This window comes from Bufo gargarizans, chromosome 9 (genome assembly GCF_014858855.1).
Source record: "Bufo gargarizans isolate SCDJY-AF-19 chromosome 9, ASM1485885v1, whole genome shotgun sequence".
In the NCBI taxonomy this organism is placed as follows: Eukaryota; Metazoa; Chordata; class Amphibia; order Anura; family Bufonidae; genus Bufo; species Bufo gargarizans.
Window position 1 is genome coordinate 88,002,675 of NC_058088.1, and position 22,045 is coordinate 88,024,719.

Consider the following 22,045-nt stretch of genomic DNA (forward strand, 5'->3'; position numbering starts at 1 on the left):
AAGTGTCTGCTTCTTTAACAGTGACCTCCACATTGCCCGTCCCTTTGGACGTCACTGTTAAATAGGCGGGCACTCATAAAGGGATGGGCAATGTGGAGGTCACTGTTAAAGGGGCAGACATTGTGGAGTTCACTGTTAAAGGGGCAAGCACTGCGGCGGTCACTGTTAAAGGGGCTGGCACTGTGGAAGTCACTGTTAAAGGGGCGGGTACTGTGGACGTCAATATTAAAGGTGGCGGCCACTATGAAGGTCACTGTTAAAGGGGTGGTCAATATTGAAGGGGCGGGCACTGTGGAGGTCACTGTTAAAGGGGCAGGCACTGTGGAAGTCACTGTTAAACGGGCAGGCACGGTGAAGGTCACTGTTAAAGGGGCGGGCACTGTGGAGGTCACTGTTAAAGGGACAGATACTGTGGAGGTCACTGTTAAAGGGGCTGGCACTGTGGAGGTAACTATTAAAGGGGTGGGCACTGTGGTGGTCACTGTTAAAGGGGCGGGCACTATTACAGTGCTTGCCCCTTTAACAGTGACCTCCACAGTGCACACCCCTTTAATAGTTACCTCTTCAGTGCCTGCCCCTTTAACAGTGACCTCCACAGTATCTGTCCCTTCAACAGTGACCTCCACAGTGCCCGCCCTATTAACAGTGACCTTCACCGTGCCTGCTCCTTTAACAGTGACTTCCACAGTGCCCACCCCTTTAACAGTGACCTCCACAGTGTCAGCCCCTTTAACCGACCTCAGCTCACGTAGCTTAACCACTTCAGACCCCCTAGCTTAAACACCCTTAATGACCAGACCACTTTTTACAATTCTGCACTACACTACTTTCACCGTTTATTGCTCGGTCATACAACTTACCACCTAAATGAATTTTACCTGCTTTTCTTCTCACTAATAGAGCTTTCATTTAGTGGTATTTCATTGCTGCTGACATTTTTACTTTTTTTGTTATTAATCGAAATTTAACGAAATTGTTGCAAAAAAATTAAATCTTCTTTGCAAAATTAAAATTTATTGTTCTACATGTCTTTGATAAAAAAAAATGTTTGGGTAAAAAAAAAAAATGGTTTGGGTAAAAGTTATAGCGTTTACAAACTATGGTACAAAAATGTGAATTTCCGCTTTTTGAAGCAGCTCTGACTTTCTGAGCACCTGTCATATTTCCTGAGGTTCTACAATGCCCAGACAGTAGAAAACCCCCACTAATAACCCCATTTCGGAAAGTAGACACCCTAAGGTATTCGCTGATGGGCATAGTGAGTTCATAGAACTTTTTATTTTTGTCACAAGTTAGCGGAAAATGATGATTTTTTATTTTTTATTTTTTTCTTACAAAGTCTCATATTCCACTAACTTGTGACAAAAAATAAAAACTTCCATGAACTCACTATGCCCATCACGAAATACCTTGGGGTGTCTTCTTTCACTTGTAGGGTAGTTATACTGCCCTGGCATTTTAGGGGCCCTAATGTGTTAGAAGTAGTTTGAAATCGAAATGTGTAAAAAATGCCCTGTGAAATCCTAAAGGTGCTCTTTGGAATGTGGGCCCCTTTGCCCACCTAGGCTGCAAAAAAGTGTCACACATGTGGTATTGCCGTACTCAGGAGAAGTTGGGCAATGTGTTTTGGGGTGTATTGTTACATATACCCATGCTGGGTGAAATAAATATCTCTCTAAAAGTCAACTTTTCCAATTTTTTTATACAAAGTTGTCATTATAGAGAGATATTTCTCTCACCCAACATGGGTATATGTAAAAAGACACCCCAAGGGGCCCAAATTCCTTTTAGGAGGGCATTTTTAGACATTTGGATCCCAGACTTCTTCTCACGCTTTAGGGCCCCTAAAATGCCAGGGCAGTATAAATACCCCACATGTGACCCCATTTTGAAAAGAAGACACCCCAAGGTATTCAATGAGGGGCATGGCGAGTTCATAGAAGATTTTTTTGGGGGGCACGAGTTAGCGGAAATTGATATTTATTTATTTTTTCTCACAAAGTCTCCCTTTCCGCTAACTTGGGACAAAAAGTTCAATCTTTCATGGACTCAATATGCCCCTCTTCTTTCCGAAATGGTGTCACATGTGGGGTATTTATACTGTCCTGGCATTTTAGGGGCCCTAAAGCGTGAGAAGAAGTCTGGAATATAAATGTCTAAAAAATTGTACGTATTTGGATTCCGTGAGGGGTATGGTGAGTTCATGTGAGATTTTATTTTTTGACACAAGTTAGTGGAAAATGAGACTTTGTAAGAAAAAACTAACAAAAAAAAATAAAAAAATTCTGCTAACTTGTGCCTAAAAAATGTCCAAATGGAGCCTTACAGGGGGGTGATCAATGACACGGGGGTGATCAGGGAGTCTATATGGGGTGATCATCCCCCTGTCATTGATCACCCCCCTGTAAGGCTCCATTCAGACGTCCGTATGTGTTTTGCGGATCCACGGATCACAGGAAGTCTTGCGTCTCGCCATATGACGCGTAGACGCGTGACTCTGTCTGAGACAGCCGCCTCCGGACCGCGATCCTGCATTAGTGACCTCCGCAGTGCTTGCCCCTTTAACAGTGAACTCCATAGCGACCGTCCGTTTAATAGTTGCCCCTGCCCCCCATGCATGTAGCAGTGTCGTTGTGCCGTCATACGTCATATGATTGAATATTTAAGGACCTGTGAACTGCTAAAACTGTGATCAGTTGTTATGGCAACCTTGAGTAGGACTGCAAGCTTCTATTGGCTTATAAGGGACCGTGTAAATATCAGTTCGAATTTAAATGAAAGGCTTGCTGGCTTGTATTGGCTGATGCAGGTAATTTTTTGGGAATATCTCAGGAACGGTGTGTCCTAGAGAGCTGAGACGAGGTCTAAAACCTTCCAAGACACCTGATGTACCTGTGTGCCAAATTTGAAGATTGGAAGATCGGTCTAGTCGTTTGGGCGCGCATCAAGAACGTCCAGACGTCTAGCGTCTACACAGACAGAAACTCATTTTTATATATAAGACTAGCATAAGGACCCGGCTTTGCACGGGTATATTTCATCTTTTTTTTTTTTTATGTTTCCGTGTGTCATAAAAAGATATCGACAGTTTTCCCCATAACAGTGACCTCTACAGTACCCGCCCCTTTAACAATGACCTCCACAGTGCCTGCTCCTTTAACATTGACCTCCACAGTGTCTGCCCCTTTAACAATGACATTCACAATGCCCGCCTTTAACAGTGCCTACCCCTTTAACAGTGACCTCCACAGTGCCCACCCCTTTAACAGTGACCACCCCTTTAGCATTGACCACCCCTTTAACAGTGACCTTTTTAGTGGCCGCCCCTTTAACAGTGACCTTTTTAGTGGCCACCCCTTTAACAGTTCCTGCCCCTTTAACAGTGACTTTCACAGTGCCCGCCCCTTTAACAGTGACCGCCCTTTTAACAGTGACTTTCACAGTGACCGCCCCTTTAACAGTGACTTTCACAGTGACCCCCACTTTAACAATTAATTTCAAAGTGACCGCCCCTTTAACAGTGACTTTCACAGTGACCGCCCCCTTAACAGTGACTTTCACAGTGACCGCACCTTTAAGGCCTCATGCACACGACCGTTGTGTGCATCCGTGGCCGTTGTGCCTTTTTCCGTAAAATTTTCGCGGACCCATTGACTTTCAAAAAACTACAGGGGAGGGAGGGGGGGCCCACTGGACACCGTGGAAAAATCGGAAAATGCACCGTTTTGCAGCCGAGACCGTGATCCGTGTTTCCTGTCCGTCAAAAAAATATGACCTGTCCTATTTTTTTGACGGACAACGGTTCACGGACCCATTCAAGTCAATGGGTCCGTGAAAGAACACGGATGCACACAAGATTGGCATCCGTGTCCGTGATCCGTGGCCGTAGGTTACTTTCATACAGACGGATCCGTCTGCATAAAAGCTTTTTCAGAGGTGAGTTTTCACTTCGTGAAAACTCAGATCCGACAGTATATTCTAACACAGAGGCGTTCCCATGGTGATGGGGACGCTTCAGGTTAGAATATACTGAAAAACTGTGTACATGACTGCCCCCCCCCCCCCTGTTTTTAACTCATTGGTGGCCAGTGCGGCCGCCCCCCCCTCCCTCCCCTGTAGTTAACTCATTGGTGTCCAGTGGGCCCCCCCTCCCTCCCCTGTAGTTAACTCATTGGTGTCCAGTGGGCCACCCTCCCTCCGCTGTAGATAACTCATTGGTGGCCAGTGGGCCCTCTCCCCCCCTCCTAATTAAAATCGCCCCCCCTTTCATTGGTGGCAGTGGAGACTACCGATCGGAGTCCCAGTGTAATCGCTGGGGCTCTGATCGGTAACCATGGCAACCAGGACGCTACTGCAGTCCCGGTTGCCATGGTTACTTAGCAATTTGTAGAAGCTTCATACTTAACTGTGAGCAGCGATGTCTGTGACCGTCCGGGAGCTCCTCCTACTGGTAAGTGACAGGTCTGTGCTATAGGCAATGCGCCGCACAGACCTTTCACTTACCAGTAAGAGGAGCTCCCGGCCGGTCACAGACATCACAGCTCTCTGGTAAGTATGAAGCTTCTACAAATTGCTAAGCAACCATGGCAACCGGGACTGCAGTAGCGTCCCAGTTGCCATGGTTACCGATCGGAGCCCCAGCGATTACACTGGGACTCCGATCGGTAGTCTCCACTGCCACCAATGATAGGGGGGGGCGATTTTAATAAGGAGGGGGAGGGAGGGGAGAGGGCCCACTGGCCACCAATGAGTTATCTACAGCGGAGGGAGGGGGGGCCCACTGGACACCAATGAGTTAACTACAGGGGAGGGAGGGGGGGCCCACTGGACACCAATGAGTTAACTACAGGGGAGGGAGGGGGGGCGGCCCCACTGGACACCAATGAATTAATTACAGGGGGGGGCTGGGGGTCTGCCCCCTGCTGCCTGGCAGCATCTGCCAGGCAGCAGGGGGCAGTCATTCACACAGTTTTTCAGTATATTCTAACCTGAAGCGTCCCCATCACCATGGGAACGCCTCTGTGTTAGAATATACTGTCGGATCTGAGTTTCACGATGTAGCTCATATCCGACAGTATATTCTAACATAGAGGCGTTCCCATGGTGATGGGGACGCTTCAAGTTAAAATATACCATCGGATTGGAGAAAACTCCAATCCGATGGTATAAAAGAACTCCAGACTTTACATTGAAAGTCAATGGGGACGGATCCGTTTGAAATGGCACCATATTGTGTCAACGTCAAACGGATCCGTGCTCATTGACTTGCATTGTAATTCAGGACGGATCTGTTTGGCTCCGCACGGCCAGGCGGACACCAAAACGACTTTTTTTTCATGTCCGTGGATCCTCCAAAAATCAAGGAAGACCCACGGACGAAAAAACGGTCACGGATCACGGACCTACGGACCCCGTTTTTGCGGACCGTGAAAAAAAACTGTCGTGTGCATGAGGCCTGACATTGATTTTTACAGCGGCCGCCCCTTCTTTCACAGTGGCCACCCCTTTAACAGTGACTTTCTCAGTGACCGCCCCTTTAACATTGAATTTCACAGTGACCGCCCCTTTAACAGTGGCTGCCCCTTTAACAGTGACTTTCCCAGTGACCGCCCCTTTAACAGTGACTTTCACAGTGACCGCCCCTTTAACAGTGACTTTCACAGTGACCGCCTTTTTAACAGTGACTTTCACAGTGACCGCCCCCTTAACAGTGACTTTCACAGTGACCACCCCTTTAACATTGACTTTCACAGTGGCCGCCCCTTTAACTGTGACTTTCACAGTGACTGCCCCTTTAACAGTGACTTTCACAGTCACCTCCCCTTTAACAGTGATCTTAATAGCTCCTGCCCCTTTAATAACAGTGACCTCCACAGTGCCCGCCCATTTGACAGTGACTTTCACAGTGGCCGCCCCTTTAACAGTGACTTTCACATTGACCCTCCCTTTTAACAGGGACCTTCATAGCGCCCGCTCCTTTAAAAGTGACTTTCACAGTGACCGGCCCTTTAACAGTGACTTTAACAGTGTCTGCCCCTTTAACAGTGACTTCTCCTTTAATAACAGTGACCCCCACAGTGCTTGCCCATTTAATAACAGTGACTTCCACAGTATCTGTCCCTTTAACAGTGACCTCCACAGTGCCCACCCCTTTAACAGTGACCTTCACCGTGCCTGCTCCTTTCACAGTGGAAGGATTAGCGGACGCAGTATAGAGGCAACAACAAATTCTTTGGATCAAACAGTTCAGTGTTTTATTCACTTTAGGCAAGTGACAAAACAAGTCATATTCTAACAAAAAGTCACCTTGCGGTGTTGGTGGTAGTTCACGCCATTTAAAATCCGGTCTGGTATTTGACCTCACCTGGCTGTAAATCAGCCCAGCAGCACATGCTGGGAGGAAAATATCTGTTTTCCCAAACCAAACCTTTCACTGTGTCACATACCCCCCCTTTGATCAACGCTGAGGGGGTAAACACACGCCAGACAGTGTACCCAGGACGTGTTTCCCTGTAACCGAAAACTTAAAGTTTTGTAGGGAGAGAAACCATCGGGTGACCCAGGCATTTCTGTCCTTGGCCTGGCTCATCCACTTGAGAGGGGAGTGGTCGGTCACCAGGCGGAATTTTCTCCCCAATAAATAATAGCGGAGAGATTCTAGTGCCCACTTGATAGCCAGGCACTCTCTCTCCACTATACTATATCGGGTCTTAGCTGGGGTGAGCTTACGGCTGAGGAAGACAACGGGATGCTCCTTCCGGCCTCTTCCGTCTGATAATCCCAGGGAACCATCATTGACTTGTGTCCCTTCAAGAACCCTGTCAAGGGCGTGGCTAAAGTAGCAAAATGGGGAACAAACCTCATGTAATAGCCCACCATTCCCAGGAATGACTTTATTTGCCTAGTGGTGACAGGTCAGGGCCAATTCCGTATCGCCTCTATTTTGTTCACTTGTAGTTTGATGACTCCGTGCCCAAGGACATACCCCAGCTACTTAGTCTCTTCTAACCCTATTGCACATTTTTTGGGGTTAGCGGTTAGCCCAGCTTTCCGAAGGGAATCCTCTACAGTCTGCACTTTGGGTAGGTGACTTTCCCAGTCGGTACTGTGGATGACAATATCAATACTATCGGACTGGCCCACTCACTTTTTGACTCCTCAGTGACGTCTAGCTGCAACATTAGCAGCACTTCCTCCGATATGGCTTGTCGCCGAGCCTCGGTTACCCTGTATGGTTTTAATCTGACTTTTGCCTGAGGCTCAGTGACTATGTCATGCTAGATTATGGAAGTGCGTCCAGGGAGGTCCGAGAACACATCCGTGTTCCGACTAACAAACTCTCTGGCCTCCTGAGTCTGTTTAGAGGAGAGGCTGGCAGCAATTTTTACTGTGGCAGCTGCCTCTCTTGCATCAGACAGATGGGCCAGTACCTCTTCTCCTAGAAAACCCGACCGCGGGCTGTCTTCTGTACAGGTTTCTCTATCTTTCCACAGTTTGAGTAAATTCACATGGTAAACCTGCTCTGGCTTTTGCCGCCCTGGCTGACGTACCTTTTAGTTTACATCTCCAATTTTCTCGAGTACCTCGTAGGGCCCCAACCACCTAGCCAGGAACTTACTGTCCATGGTTGGCACCAGAACCAAAACCTGGTCACCCGGGTAAAAAATCCGGACCCGAGCCTGCTGATTATAGACCCGACTCTGGGCACACTGAGCTGCCTCCATATGCTCCCTATCAAGAGGCAACACTGTCTCTATCTGATCTTGCATCTGGGTAACGTACTCAATGACTCTTTCATGTGTAGTGGGTTGTTGTTCCCACGCCTCTTTGGCCACGTGATACTGCTCTGGAATCCCATCGCTACTTTTTTCCTATGTGATCAGTGTTTTCTCAGGTACGGCAGGAGTATTTCTCTCGTCCGGTTACTTTTTCTCCGTCAGGCAACGTTGCCACACTGTCAATATATGGTCGCTGACAAGGCTTCCCACCGCCAGTGATTCTCACATCGGCTTTATTTCTACCTATCTCCCAGGTATTGGTTATTTGGCCTGCAGTTGGGCATGCCTGATTCAGGCGTTTTTTCTCTGGTTTGTCCACCAGCTTCTCTAGTCAGAGGTCTCACCACAAGCCTCTACGCCTCTGGGGGCATTGGTATACCAGATGAGGATCCTGCGGTCCTGGAATTTTGTTTCTGCTTCCAGAGTTAGTACCAGGTACTTGTTTTTTCGCCCAAACAACGTGTAGGTCGTCTGGTGGTTTTTCAGTGAGAAACATGACCTCTCTCTGTGACGTCTTCTCCCCCCTTTTCTTCTGGGAAGGTGGCGTCCCTGATGGCGGGCTCATCCGCCCGGCGAATTTTGGAGTTGGTAGCGCCTTTCTTGTACGTACATGTTTTCTTGTCATCCACCCAAGTAAGGCAGGGCTCCGCCCAATACCTTCCTTTTCGCTGACGGTTGTCGCCGCCTTCCACGTCAGCACAGACATTGTTTTCCTTTCCCTCGCATTCTAGAGAGCGAGCTCTCCATCAGCCATCGGATTCAGGCTCGGAGGTTGCTTGTCAATGACTAGCTCTTTCCGCCATGCGGACTCTTGCCTACTTATTCTTGGAGGTCCTTGTAAAGGCTCGGCTGCCTCGAAGAGGACGTTCCAGATGGATCTGTTTGGCAGTTGCTGATGCATTGCTCTCCCGGGGCAAGGCACCGCCCAGCGGAGTTACGGTACACCCGACCAGCGGTTGGCGCTTCTTGAGTTCATCTAAACCATGCGTCAGCTTCACAGTTGTACAAGGCAGCGACTTTGTCCTCCTTGCACACGTTCACCAAGTTTTATTAGGTGCACTCCTTTGCATCGGCGCATGCTGCCTTGAAGCAAGGTCTTGCAGGCGGCAGTGTCCTGAGCTTCCTTGAGGGCGTTTTTTCCATAGGTGTGGGCTCTTTCCTCCCCGTGGACTGCTTTGGGACGTCCCACGGTCCTGTGTCTCCCAATGATAACGAGCGAGAAAACAAGATTTCTGTGAACTCATCTGTAAAATCTCTTTCTTGCTGAGTTTTCATTGGGGGACACAGCACCCACCCAGTATGTATATTCCTTTTGACGCTAAGGTTTAGCGATGGGTTAGCCAGGTGCGTCCTCGGTTTGGTTCAGACCACTGGCGTTTGTTGTGTATTTTTACTCTTCTTATTTCGGTTTGTTTCTCCTACTCCTACTGCTTGAGCACAAGCTGAGTTGCTCTCTCCTGGCTGGAGGGGGTAGTTAACAGTTCTAGCCTAGTGTCGCCTCCTAGTGGCAGCAGCTATACCCATGGTCCTGTGTCCCCCAATGAAAACTCAGCGAGAAAGAGATTTTACAGGTGAGTTCACAAAAATCTCGTTTTAATGTTTGGTTAAACCATTCTACCAGACCGTCCATTTGTGGATGATAAACAGACGTCCATAGTTGTTTTATGTGCAGCAACTTACAGAGTTCCCTCATCACCTTGGACATAAAAGGGGTCCCTTGATCGGTCAGAACCTCTTTAGGTAATCCTACTCGGGAAAACATCTCCATTAACTCCTTAGCTATGAGTTTGGCCGAGGTATGTCGCAGTGGCACCGTCTCCGGGGACCGAGTGGCGTAGTCTAGAATGACTAAGATGTGTCGATGCCCTCTGGCGGACTTTGGTACTTAGCCTATGAGGTCCATAGCTATTCGGTCAAACGGTACTTCGATAATCGGGAGAGGTACTAGGGGACTACAGAAATGTGGCTGGAGGCTAGTTGTTTGGCAGGTCAGGCAAGACTTACAAAATTCTTCCACTTCTTTGAATATGCTGGGCCAGTAAAACCGCTGTAGAATACGATCTTGAGTTTTCTGCAGCCCCAGTGACCCCCGAGAACGTGTTGGTGGGCTAAGATCTAACACAAGGTTGCGATAAGCCTTGGGGACCACCAAATGTTCAATAGGCTCACCCCGTAGTTGGTTTACCCGATACAACATATCTTGATGAACCACAAAATGGGGAAACACTGACTCTGCCCCAGATTGTTGTGGTTCACTATCTGCTATTAACACATTTTCCCAGGCGCGGGATAGAGTTGGGTCCCAATGTTGGGCGGTACCAAAATTATCCCCGGAGACATTGAGGTCTGCCAATTCAGGACCTGTAGGCAAGTTCTCCACGTCTCCTACCATAACACTTAGTGGGGTTGTTTCCCCCTCTTCCACCGAAGTGCGGATCACCCCTGCCGCTGGCCCTTCGTTCTCAGATTCCCCGTGAGCCGGGCCACTCTGCTAGGGTTACCCCTGTCTCATGGGTATCAGTCACTCTCATAGCAGGCCACAGTGCCGGGAAGTCTCTCCCTATTATGAGTTCATAATGTAGATTTGTGGCGACAGCTACCTCGTGGGTCCATCTACCGGCCACCGTGGTTAGAGACACCAGTGCGGTGGGGTAGTCTTTTAAGTTTCTGTGGATGCACATCACCCTGACTTTCTGGCCAGTATACTCAGTGGACCTGCACCAGGGTAGCCCTTACTAGGTTTACCAGAGAGCCTCTGCCAGAGTGTCTCCCACTTCCACCTCGCACAAGTGATCTAGAGACTCTGGGGTACCTGTTGCATACAGCCTCCTGGCATAAAGCGACTGACGGTAGCCATAGTGTCCATGTGCTCAATCCGATGGGGACAGTCCGACCTTACATGGCCAGGCTCCGGACACCACCGCCAGCAGGCTATCGGGTACATCCCGGGCGGGTTTTATCGGCTCAAATCTCCGGGTCCACCAGGTCCACCATCTCAAGGGCATTGCCAGGAAACACCTGACCGATCCAGTGCTGGAGATGGTATGGCAAAGCCCTCCAGAACATATTGGTTAATAGTCTATCCAGCATAGCCAGGGGACTCGGCACATCAGGCTGTAGCCACTTTTAGAAGAGGTGGAGTACGTCATAATACTTGGTCCTCGCAGGCTCATCCGGCTTAAACCCCCCACTGATGTACCCGCTGGGCCCGGACCTACATATTCACCCCCAGTCTTGCCAAAATCTCACCCTTTACTTTTTGGTAGTCGGCCGCTTGATCGTCCGGCAAGTCAAAATACACCTGTTGGGAATCGGATGCCAGGAATGGAGCGACGACCTCAGCCCACTGGTCACGGAATCTCTTTACCCTGATGGCCACTTTCTCGTACATCGCCAGGTAGGTTTTGATGTCGTCTGCGGGGGTAATCTTAGGAATCGTGGCACGGACTGCTTTCCGGGCATTGTGGACGCTCGGGGTTGCTCCTGCTGTCTGCAAAGCCATCACGTGTTGTAGCAGCAACTGGTTAGTCTCCTGCTGCTGCTTATTAGCCTTGCGTTGCTGCAGGTTTTACTCTCGCTGCTGCAGATTAGCCTCCATGAGGGCCTTCAGAACAGCCTCCATTTTGTTGTAATACAGCTAGTTTAATGTACGACATACAACTGTGCCTGAAAAATGCAGAAACCAAAAATATCGGCGTTCACGCCAGCCTCACTGCTTTTGCCCGCTTCCTCCACCGATTGTGGGGACTCTCTTTGGTAGACAGGATTAGCAGACGCAGTATAGAGGCAATAACAAGTTCTTTGGATCAAACAGTTCATTGTTTTATTCACACTTTAGGCAAGTGACAAAACAAGCAGTTTTATTCAAACAAAAGTCACCTTGCGGTGTTGGTGGTAATTCACACCATGCGGCAATTCTGCCTCAAAGAATCCTTGCTCATAGCAGCACCAACCTGTTTTTACGCCAAACAGGTAGCAAGCCTTCATCTAGACACAAGGCTCTCGGATCCCAACACAGAGACATGGCTTCTGAGCCCAGCTGCCTATTTAAGGACAGCCAGATGCTGCCAAAACCGGGATCGGCATTTAAAATCCGGTCCAGTATTTGACCTCACCTGGCTGTAAATCAGCCCAGCAGCACATGCGGGGAAGAAAATACCTGTTTTGCCCTGACAAATGGCCTCGGTGTGGTAAGAGCCGGTAGTTTTAAGTGTCAGCGAGTGCTGATTGGCACTGTTTGTTGTTAGTATGGCTGTAAAGCCAATCCGCGCCGACTCTTACTGGGAGTAGCCAAAGTGCTGGGTGGGTGGCTTCTCCCCACGCTCCAGGCCGGATCTTTATTGGCCTATATAAAACCCAGCCAGCAGACTCAGCTTGGTATGGATGATCCTCCATCTGACCGGGAAGCTGTGGAGACTCTGATTTGGGATCTGTGAATTGGTGCTGTGCTAAAGGCTTGAAAGCTGCATGCTGTGGACGGCTGGGGGAAAGACTGCTAACCAGGTGAAGATTTTGTTCTATGGACATTGCATTGTGTGAACAAACCCCAAGACGGTCATTTTGTGTTTCCTTATATGTGAATAAACGCCAAACTGTTTAAGTTAAAGACTTTGTGATTGCCTCTATACTGCATTCGCTAGCCTGTCTACCAGAGCCAAACCCACTATATAGGGCCATTAAAATGGTATATCTCACCCAAAGGAAGCTGGATGAGAACAAAAAAGGCTGGGAAAATAGGGTTTTCCTTCTGTGCGCCTAGTCCATGTGACCGATGAACATGTTGTCACTTGGCCTAGGGAAAGCTGAGAGACGGCCACGGCACTACCTTCTCAGACCGCTGATTTGCGCACGACCATATGACTTTTTCAGTAATTTGCGGTCTGCAAACAACGGATCCGAAAAAAAAACGGATTACATCCGTGTGCATTCCGTTTTTTGTGGAACGGAACAGCTGGCCCCTGATAGAACAGTACTATCCTTGTCCTTTTTGCGGACAATAATAGGACATGTTCTATCTTTTAATGGAAATATGTAAACGGAAGGCATACGGAGTACCTTTGTTTTTTTTTTTTTTTTTTGGCGGATCCATTGAAATGAATGGTTTCGTATCCGGAAAAAAAAAACGGAAAAGGGAAAAAAAAAAAATTGCTGTGCAAGAGGCCTAAGGCTGGTTTCTTACAAGTGTAATGCAAGCATATTTCTATATTCGTATTTCCCTTTACAAATCGCTAGTCAGACCACACATGGAGTACTGTGTACAGTTCTGGGCTCCTGTAAACACGGCAGACATAGCAGAGCTGGAGAGGGTCCAGAGGAGGGCAACTAAAGTAATAACTGGAATGGGGCAACTACAGTACCCTGAAAGATTATCAAAATTAGGGTTATTCACTTTAGAAAAAAGACGACTGAGGGGAGATCTAATTACTATGTATGAATATATCAGGGGTCAGTACAGAGATCTCTCCCATCAGCTATTTATCCCCAGGACGGTGACTGTGACGAGGGGACATCCTCTGCGTCTGGAGGAAAGAAGGTTTGTACACAAACATAGAAGAGGATTCTTTACTGTAAGAGCAGTGAGACTATGGAACTCTCTGCCTGAGGAGGTGGTGATGGTGAGTACAATAAAGGAATCCAAGAGGGGCCTGGACGTATTTCTGGAGCGTAATAATATTACAGGCTATAGCTACTAGAGAAGGGTCGTTGATCCAGGGATTTATTCTGATTGCCTGATTGGAGTCGGGAAGGAATTTTTATTCCTCTAAAGTGAGGAAAATTGGCTTCTACCTCACAGGGGTTTTTTGCCTTCCTCTGGATCAACTTGCAGGATGACAGGCCGAACTGGATGGACAGATGTCTTTTTTCGGCCTTATGTACTATGTTACTATGTTACTATGTATTAGTGCCACAAATCCCAAACTAAGAGCATCATCGGGACTTTTAAATGTATGTGTTCAGTGTACACACTTGAAGAAAAGAATGAAAACCTGTATACCAGTGTACATGCCTTTACAGTGGTATACATCTGAATTCCTTCTAACAAAAATGTATACTTTATGCTTAAAGTTTCTTTAATGTGGGTTTTAGCACAAGCACATTTTGCGCTCCAAAAGCCGCAGCAAAAATGCAGGCAGAATAAACTGCCCATTGATTATAATGGGAATCCACTGCAGAAAAGAAAGAATGAGCATGTTCATTCTTGGTGTTGAAACCATGGGGAGTGGCCACTTATTGATTATCCCTATTAGGTGAGGTTAAATCCGCATTCCGATTTCCAGCAAGTATACCTAAAATCTTCAGCAGCTTTCCTGCCAGGGATTCTGTGACAAATATGTGTGTTTTTTTTCTGACATGTATACCCTAAGGTATATATCTATATCTGTAGATTATTCACTCGTACAGTTGCATTTTTTTTAGGATGTTGGCTTTGTTAGGCTACTTTCACACTTGTGGCAGGACGGATCCGACAGGCTGTTCACCATGTCGGATCCGTCCTGCGGCTATTTCGCCGTGCCGCCGGACCGCCGCTCCGTCCCCATTGACTATAATGGGGACGGGGGCGCAGCACGGCGGTGCACGGCGAAAGGCCGCCGGACTAAAATTATTGCATGTCACGCTTTTTAGTCCGGCGGCTTTCGCCGTGCACCGCCGTGCTGCGCCGGACCTCCACCCCCGTCCCTATTATAGTCAATGGGGACGGAGCGGCGGTCCGGCGGCATGGCGAAATGGGCGCAGGACGGATACGACATGGTGAACAGCCTGTCGGATCCGTCCTGCCGCAAGTGTGAAAGTAGCCTTAAAGGGGTATTTCAGTTTTTATTTTATACAATAGAAAATCATAACATTTTCTAATAAAATTCTGCATACATACCTTTCTGATATCAGACGGTTGACCCCAATATGCACTAGATTGGTAGAGTCATGTATCAGTCCTGTGGAATGAAACACGGCATTAGTCATGTGACACTCCTCAGATCATATAATCCCTGACATTCAGTAAGCAACAGTGTTACATGTGGTAGATCAGCACACAGAACACATACATGTGGTAAATAAATAGGATTAGTGGTGAAGTCAAGATTTTTCTTGTGGTTACAGTAACAACATTACTATGTATTTAAATGGCGACCTGTCTCTAGGTGATGTAAAATGGCTGCCTGTCTCAAAGTGATATTGTCATGTTGCTTCTGTCACCCCCCAAAAGTCATATTTTTTTTTTAGGCTAATTAAAATCCTTCTACTGCGATTTTTCAATATATAGGGCTCTTACCCTTTTCTGTTGGCTAGTTTCTTTAAAAACTGTACTTTTATAATATGTAAATTACCTCTCTACCAGCAAGTAGGGCGTCTGCTTGCTGGTAGCTGCCGCATCCTCCTTTAAAAAAAACGCCCCCTCCTCCTGCTGATTGACAGGGCCAGGGAGCACTCTCCTCCTCCGACTGGCCCTGTCTGCAATTCAGATCCCGCGCCTGAACCTCATTCGGCGCAGGCGCTCTGAGAGAAGGACGCTCGCATCCTTAGCACTCCCTCAGTGCGCCTGCGCCGATGACGTCACCTCTAAACCCGAAAGAGAAGACGTTTTTAAAGAAACTAGCCAACAGAAAAGGGTATATACCTATATACTGTTGCCCTATATATTGAAAAATCGCAGTATAAGGATTTTAATTAGCCAAAAAAAAAAAAGACTTTTGGGGGGTGACAGAAGCCCTTTAAAGTTTAGTGCAAAAACAAACAAACAACACAGATACCTGTTTCTGACAGACAAGATGCTGCAGGTAGTAGTTAGGGCTGCAGTAAATGGTTATTTTACAAATCGAGTATTCTACCTAATTTTTATGATTAATAGAGTACTCTAATAAGAAAAATTGAATTAATAGACTGTTTTCCTTTATCAAAACTCATCAGTGTGCGATCAGCTCAAGTGCATCAGTTCCCCCCAGTGCCATCAGCTCCACTATCCCTCAGTGCCATCAGCTCCACTCCCCCAGTGCCATTATCTCTCCCCGACCCCAATGCCTTTAGCTCTCCCCATCCAGTGCCTTCAGCTCTCCCCACCCAGTGCCATCAGCTCTCCCCCACCTGGTGCCATCAGCTCTCCCCCACCCCAGTGCTATCAGCTCCACTCCCCCAGTCCCTTCAGCTCTCCCCCACCCAGTGCCACCAGCTCCCCCATGTCATCAGTTGCTCCCCCTCCCAGTGCCATCAGTTCCTCCCCCAATGCCACCAACTCACCCCACTGCCATCAGTTCCCCCACTCCACCTCCTAGCCATCACTGCCCAGCCGCAGCGCCAGTGAACTAAAATGTCCTGACAATTTGTGTACGTCATGATCCAGTGCAGTGTTGTGCGAGCAGGCGGGTGACCACCGAGCGTGAGTAATGGCAAGCTCTTCACCCACACTCTGTGGTCACATGGCACAAACGAATCATCGATTCGAGGAGTTAATCAATTAATTTAAGTAATCGTTTCAGCCCTAGTAGTAGTACTGTATATACGGTATATGTTCTGCTCCCTAATACACTACTATTCACCTGTTAGATAACTGAGCAGTTAATGGAAAGCCAGGTCATAAAATACTTGTAAAGGTCACATGACGGCTCACATGACTGAAGCCAGTTCTCCTGTGGATGCATTTTACAGGACTGAAGAAGCTACTATGTGGATATCATAAAGGTCTGTGAGCAAATTTTTATAACTGTATATTAGAAAATTGTTCACCGTCCTATTCACTACATAAATACAGTTGCAAGGAAAAGTATGTGAACCCTTTGGAATGATATGGATTTCTGCACAAATTGGTCATAAAATGTGATCTGATCTTCATCTAAGTCACAACAATAGACATTCAATGAGATGAGATTGGAGGTGTTGGTTACAGCTGCCCTGCCCTATAAAAAACACACACCAGTTCTGGGTTTACTTTTCACAAGAAGCATTGCCTGATGTGAATGATGCCTCGCACAAAAGATCTCTCAGAAGACCTACGATTATTGTTGACTTGCATAAAGCTGGAAAGAGTTATAAAAGTATTTCCAAAAGCCTTGCTGTTCATCAGTCCACGGTAAGACAAATTGTCTATAAATGGAGAAAGTTCAGCACTGCTGCTACTCTCCCTAGAGTGGCCGTCGTGTAAAGATGACAGTGCAGACTGCTCAATGAGGTGAAGAAGAATCCTAGAGTGTCAGCTAAAGACTTACAAAAGTCTCTGGCATATGCTAACATCCCTGTTAGCGAATCTACGATACGTAAAACACTAAACAAGAATGGATTTCATGGGAGGATACCACAGAGGAAGCCACTGCTGTCTAAAAAAAACATTGCTTCACTTTTACAGTTTGCACAAGAGCACCTGGATGTTCCACAGCAGTACTGGCAAAATATTCTGTGGACAGATGAAACCAAAGTTGAGTTGTTTGGAAGAAACACACAACACTATGTGTGGAGAGAAAGAGGCACAGCACACCAACATCAAAACCTCATCCCAACTGTAAAGTATGGTGGTGGGGGCATCATGGTTTGGGGCTGCTTTGCTGCGTCAGGGCCTGGACGGATTGCTATCATCGGAGGAAAAATGAAACCCCAAGTTTATCAAGACATTTTGCAGGAGAACTTAAGGCCATCTGTCCACCAGCTGAAGCTCAACAGAAGATGGGTGTTGCAACAGGACAACGACCCAAAGCATAGAAGTAATTAAACAGAATGGCTTAACCCCTTAAGGACCGGGCTCATTTTCACCTTCAGGACCAGGCCATTTTTTGCAAATCTGACCAGTGTCACTTTATGTGGTGATAACTAAAACGCTTTGACTTATTCAGGCCATTCTGAGATTGTTTTTTTCGACACATATTGTACTTCATGACACTGGTAAAATAGAGTAAAAAAAAAAACTTTTTTATTTATAAAAAAATACAAAATTTGCCCAAAATTTCTCTACTTCTATAATACATATTAATACCTACAAAAATAGTTATTACTTTACATTTCCCATATGTCTACTTCATGTTAAGATCATTTTGGGAATGACATTTTATTTTTTGGGGACGGAAGGCTTAGAAGTTTACAAGTAAATCTTGAAATTTCTCAGACATTTTCAAAAACCAACTTTTTAAGGTCCAGTTCAGGTCTGAAGTCACTTTGTGAGGCTTACATAATAGAAATCACCGAAAAATGACCCCATTCTAGAAACTACACCTCTCAATGTATTCAAAACTACTTTTACAAACGTTGTTAAAGGGAACCTGTCACCGGGATTTTGGGTATAGAGCTGAGGACATGGGTTGCTAGATGGCCGCTAGCACATCTGCAATATCCAGTCCCCATAGCTCTGTGTGCTTTTATTGTGTAAAAAAAACGATTTGATACATATGCAAATTAACCTGAAATGAGTCCTGTACGTGAGATGAGTCAGGGACAGGACTCATCTCAGGTTAATTTGCATATGTATCAAATCGTTTTTTTTTTAACAATAAAAGCACACAGAGCTATGGGGACTGGATATTGCAGATGTGCTAGCGGCCATCTAGCAACCCATGTCCTCAGCTCTATACACAAAATCCCGGTGACAGGTTCTCTTTAACCCTTTAGGTGTTCCACAAGAGTTAATGGAAAATAGAGATACAATTTCAAAATTTCACTTTTTGGGCAGATTTTCCATTTTAATATTTTCTTTCCAGTTACAAAGCAAGGGTTAACAGGCAAACAAAACTCAATATTTATGGCCCTGATTCTGTAGTTTACAGAAACACCCCATATGTGGTCGTAAACTGCTGTACGGGCACACGGCAGGGCGCAGAAGGAAAGGAATGCCATACGGTTTTTGGAAGGCAGATTTTGCTGGACTGTTTTTTTTTACACCATATCCCATTTGAAGCCCCCCTGATGCACCCCTAGAGTAGAAAATCCCCAAAAGTGACCCCATTTTAGAAACTTAAGGATAGGGTGGAAGTTTTGTTGGTACTAGTTTAGGGTACATATAATTTTTTGTTGCTCTATATTACACTTTTTGTGAGTCAAGGTAACAAGAAATAGCTGTTTTGGCACAGGTTTTTTGTGTTATTTATAACATTCATCTGACAGGTTAGATCATGTGGTATTTTTATAGAGCAGGTTGTCACAGACGCGGCGATACCTAATATGTATACTTTTTTTTATTTATGTAAGTTTTATGATTTCATTTTTTAAACAAAAAAAAATCATGTTTTAGTGTCTCCATATTCTGAGAGCCATAGTTTTTTCAGTTTTTGGGCGATTATCTTAGGTATGGTCTCATTTTTTGCGGGATGAGATGACGGTTTGATTGGCACTATTTTGGGCTGCATATGACTTTTTGATCGCTTGCTATTACACTTTTTGTGATGTAAGGTGACAAAAAATGGTTTATTTAGCACAGTTTTTTATTTTTTGTGGGGTTCATCTGAGTGGTTAGTATAATATAAAATGAAAATTGCGGCACTCAGATTTGGATTATTGCATTCAAACTTTTTTATTTTTTCAAGTTTTTGCTGTAGTTTCATCCAAAAAAGCCCAATTAGATCCTTGGTACAAACAGTGTATTAAGACCAGACGTTTCGGTCATTTCAGACCTTCATCAGTGGTCACATATTTTTATCTGAAACAATACATGGTGCAAAACATGAGTTGGTATGAAAACAACTGAAAATACATATTTTTGTATAAAAAGAAATAATTTTTTCTTATGTACATATATATAGTAATCCAATTTGTTGCTGGATACATAGCTTGGTTGACACATAAAGGAACATTCCACAGACGTCTTAGGATGGAGAAAAATCAGATCATGTAGGATATATGATAAAGGAAAAAGATACACCGAGAAAATACTGTGCAGGGTGTGGTCAGATGGACGCAGGATCCATGTAGATTAATGCTGTGAGGTATGTGGGAGTCATCTGAGGGGTTAGTTCATGTGATATTTTTATAGAGCCGGTCGATACGGACGCAGCGATACCTAATATGTATACTTTTTTTAAAATGTTTTACACAATGATTTCATTTTTGAAACAAAATATATCATATTTTAGTGTTTTCATAGTCTAAGAGCCATAGTTTTTTCAGTTTTTGGGCGATTATTTTGGGTAGGGTATGATTTTTGCGGGATGAGATGACGGTTTGATTGGCACTATTTTGGGGTGCATATGACTTTTTGATCGCTTGCTATTACACTTTTTGTGATGTAAGGTGACAAAAAATTGTTTATTTAGCACCGTTTTTATTTTTAATTTTACAGTGTTCATCTGAGGGGTTAGGTCATGTGATATTTTTATAGAGCCGGTCGATACGGACGCGGCGATACCTAATACGTATACTTTTTTTTATTTATGTAAGTTTAACACAATAATATCATTTTTAAAACATTTTTTGGGGCGATTGTCTCAGGTAGTGGCTCATCTTTTGCGGGATGAGGTGACGGTTAGATTGGTACTATTTTGGTGGGCGTACGCCTTTTTGATCGCTTGCTGTTGTACTTTTTGTGATGTAAGGTGACAAAAAAATTGTTTATTTAGCACAGTTTTTATTTTTTACGGTGTTCATTTGAGGGGTTAGGTCAAGTGATATGTTTATAGAGTTGGTCAATACGGACGCGACGATACCTAATGTCTATATGTCTTTTCCCTATTATTTTTTTTACTATTTTTTTACTTTATTTTTGGAAAAGGATGCTTTTTTTTTTTACTTGAAACTTTTACGTTTTTTGTAAAACTTTAATTTTATTAACTTTTTCACTTTATTATTTATCCCACTCTGGGACTTCAACATTACAGGGTCTGATCCCTGTTTCAATGCAGCACGATACATCTGTATTGTGCTGTATTAAACTGTTAGTGTCTTACACTGTAAGACGCTAACAGTTGCCTAGGAGACCCAGCCGAGCCTCCTAGGCCTCCGTACATGCCAGGCCCCAAGCCTTGGAATGGCTTGGGACTGCCATTGCAACAATTGAGTCCCCGCCACAGCAGCGGTTTAATCCACTGGCATCGGCGTTATCGCCGATGCTGGTGGATGCAGCAGGGATCCGGCTGTCAGTAACCGCCGGATCTCTGCTGCTGATCGCGGGACTGCACGCGGGGGGGGGAGGGGGGTGGGGAACGACTGCAGAATGAACGCTTGTCCTTTAGTGCTAAGTGCTGGCGATTTAGAACGAGCATTCTCATCCTGGGTCGTTAAGGGGTTAAACAGAAGAAAATACGCCTTCTGGAGTGGCCCAGTCAGAGTCCTGACCTCAACCCGATTGAGATGCTGTGGCATGACCTCAAGAAAGCAATTCACACCAGACATCCCAAGAATATTGCTGAACTGAAACAGTTCTGTAAAGAGGAATGGTCAAAAATGACTCCTGACTGTTGTGCACGTCTGATCTGCAACTACAGGAAACGTTTGGTTGACGTTATTGCTGCCAAAGGAGGTTCAACCAGTTATTAAAGGGTTCACATACTTTTTCCACCTGCACTGTGAATGTTTACAGTGGTGTGTTCAATAAAAACATGGTAACATTTAATGCTTTGTGTGTTATTAGTTTAAGCAGACTGTGATTGTCTATTGTTGTGACTTAGATGAAGATCAGATCACATTTTATGACCAATTTGTGCAGAAATCCATATCATTCCAAAGGGTTCACATACTTTTTCTTGCAACTGTAAAATACCTCTTTAAGTTGCTCTTGCTAGATTTAACTGTATTATTGGTCCCGATATTGTAGCAGACATTTATATATATCTGCTATAACATTTTTTATTTCCCAGTTCCCTTTAGAGGGAACACAGTTAATAAAGGCAACAAATCTTACATAAAGTACCATAAAAGATATTATTCTGTAATACTAAATCTGATCTTTTCTATGGAACACTCACAAGAAGGCAATATTCTCGGAGATAGAAGCACAGGTGAGGATTCCAGCTTTATATTCATATGCCTGGGTTATGGGTTATGAGACTTGTTAACTTAACCCGTCTGAATGGCTTAAAGGGGTTCTGCAGTTTGTTTAAACTGATGATCTATCCTCTGGTTAGATCATCAGCATCTGATCAGCGGTGGTCCGACACCCGGGAAACCCGCCGATCAGCTGTTTGAGAAGGCAGCGGCGCTCCAGGAGCGCCGTGGCCTTCTCACTGGTTACCGCAGCTCCAGTGACGTCACGACTAGTATCAACTGGCCTGGGCGGGGCTAAGCTCCATTCAAGTGAACAGAGCTTAGCCGCGCCCAGGCCAGTTGATACTAGTCATGATGTCACTGGGCCTGCGGTAAACAGT

General features: G+C 45.6%; 1 protein-coding gene across 2 annotated transcripts in view; it reads left to right on the forward strand.

Moving 5' to 3' along the window:
• Positions 1 to 22,045, forward strand: part of SMARCA1 (SWI/SNF related, matrix associated, actin dependent regulator of chromatin, subfamily a, member 1) — a 177,436-nt gene that overhangs the window by 104,086 nt on the left and 51,305 nt on the right. The window lies entirely within an intron of this gene.